The 2,500-nt window shown below is 40.1% G+C and overlaps 1 protein-coding gene across 2 annotated transcripts in view; it reads right to left on the bottom strand.

The window, feature by feature from the left end:
• Window positions 1-2,500, bottom strand: part of bbs9 (Bardet-Biedl syndrome 9) — a 163,996-nt gene that overhangs the window by 110,234 nt on the left and 51,262 nt on the right. The window lies entirely within an intron of this gene.

Raw genomic sequence — 2,500 nt, 5'->3', positions numbered from 1 at the left:
ATTATAGATACCAATAATTACCTGCAACTACTGTGCACCTTTTTCGTTGCAGACATGAAATTATTATGTGATTATGTGGACGATTCGGTTTGGGTTGAGTACATGAAGTGAGACGGGGGGGGGGGGGATCCAAGGAAAACAGTAGAAAGGCAAAGAAGAGAAAAAGAAGTTTCAGAGAGGAAGACGAACTGGAGTCGCTTCATTTCTCATTGACCCTTCGTCCCGGGTGACTTGACTAGCTAAACAACGGATCATATCCAACAAACACAACAAAGAAGGTTAGATACACATGTTGTCAGAGTGAATATGCAGCAGGTTTACGTATTATAATTTATTTATTCAGTATTAGAAACCAAACCTTATTCTGAATCCTAACAATTCTCCACGTTGGAATAATAAGAGCAGAAAGATCAGATCCAGATACACGATCATGTTAAGAGTTTTTAAGCAACTATTGGGTGATTTTGTTTTTCTCATTTACTTTCTTAGACTGTTTTACTGCGGCCCACATATACCTAACCTTTCCGAAGAGCATTTTTCAAGCCGCACCACCGTGTTTGTAAGTTCCTTTGACAATAATCAGAGCAGACGTGATGTACACTGTGATGGATTGCCTGACTCAAACAGGTTTCAAGTCTCTCCAAGATTAATTTCATAACAAACTGAAATGAATGAAACCTCTGGCTGCCTGAAAGGAAGGAAAAAAAAACTCAAAAAAAAACCCAAGAACTCTGAGGTATGCTTTGGAAAGCGGTCAACGCTAAGGTGAAGTCTATGTGATATATAATGAATGGATAAATACTGCAGGCGGACACGGATATGGTGCTTGGGAGACTTGCTGTGACAGCACAGATAAAAAAAAAAACATCAGCGCGACTGAAGCGTCCCTCTGCTCATTACCTGGCTGAATATCAAATATTCAACATTCAAAAAATAAAAAAAGAGCTCTTATTGATTCATTCATTTAATTTCCTGGAGGTTTGACTGATCATTATAGAGGCATTTAATAAGTTCTCCGGGAAAAGAAACGTTCCAGAAATGCTCAAAAACATTATCTGTGTCGTCTGACGGCCTGGTGTACGAGCGCACGCTGGGTTTTACTGGGTGGCTGAACCAACAAATCTAAATATTCACAGCAACACTAATGTGACAGCATTGCTAAAGAAAACTATCTACAGTCTATTTCAGGAAGCGGGTTACAAGTTAATATTGCGCCGCAGACACTTACTGAAAAGTTTTATTTTTATATTTGTTCACTGATGAATCCAAACCAGCGGAGTGAGCTTGATGGAACCTAAACCTCCTAACTATCACTCTCCCTTTGAGGGGATGAGATCATATTTAGTTCACTAATATAATATGCAGGGACTGTGACTAATGAAGGCCCTGAAACTGAACCAGTTAAACCAAAGTGCAAAGTCTTCTCATGCAACATAAAGTTAGCACGGTGAAGTTTTATGTTCACACTTAGGGTTACCTGTGTGTTGAGACAAGCTGCTGTGAGGAGCTTGACATTTGAAACTCTGTTCTCTGATATTAATGATGGGTGGGGAAAGAGAGAGGAAGAGGAGGAGGAGGAGGAAATATATAGTGAGCAGAGTAATAAAAAGTCAAAGAGACAAGGAGGGGAAAGACAACAGAGAGAGGTGGATATAAATGAGTTGAAAAGAAAGATGACAAGATAGCAGAGAGAGAGAGAAGAGAGACGGATGGACAGAGAGGGTGAAATGGAGGAAGAGGAGGAAGGGAGTGGAGGTCATGAAAGGCTGGAAAAGACCAGGGGAAACATTTTTTCCGTCTCAAATTCAGCATCGCCATTTACTAGTCACCACTGCGTATATGTGAGTGAGTGTGTGTGTGTGTGTGTGTGTGTGTGTGTGGCAGTAAATCTCATCTTGTTCCACTCCACCTCTGCACATTCCCAGGCTTTCATCACCAGGTCACACCCACAATACAGAGCTTTACCTGCACACGGAGTGTGTGTGTGTGTGTGTGTGTGTGTGTGTGTGTGTGTGTGTGTTTCTTCAATTTCACAAAGTAAACTTTCAAAAAAAAAAAAAAAAAAAGCAGAATTTTCAGGACATTTGAAAGACCGTTAAGTAGCTCCAGACAGCTGTATTATGTTCAATATATAATTACACGATACAAACTTTACAGGAAGGGCACGTAACTGTTGAAAATCAAACCTTGTTCTCAGGAGTCTACCTGTTTCCACTGTTGACCTAAAACCTGACGTGAACCCGCAACCCACATCTGCCCAAAATCTTTATCACCCTTTGATTTTAACTTTATTCACATACTATTTTTCTTTGCTGTATTTTGTTACAAATTGTCGACCCCCGGGGATCAATGAATGTTTTATCGGGGGAAACAACTTTTAATTTGAAACCGGGACCGGCAGCTTCGAATTTCTATTTCTTGAAGGAGCCAAGTGACAGAGAAGGTGAATAAACACACGTTTGAGAAAGTTTTCATTTCAAACTAATTAGTCAAAGTGTTA

This window comes from Seriola aureovittata, chromosome 7, assembly GCF_021018895.1.
Source record: "Seriola aureovittata isolate HTS-2021-v1 ecotype China chromosome 7, ASM2101889v1, whole genome shotgun sequence".
Taxonomy (NCBI): domain Eukaryota; kingdom Metazoa; phylum Chordata; class Actinopteri; order Carangiformes; family Carangidae; genus Seriola; species Seriola aureovittata.
Note: the sequence above shows the minus strand (reverse complement) of the source record. Positions and strands in the feature narration are given on the sequence as shown.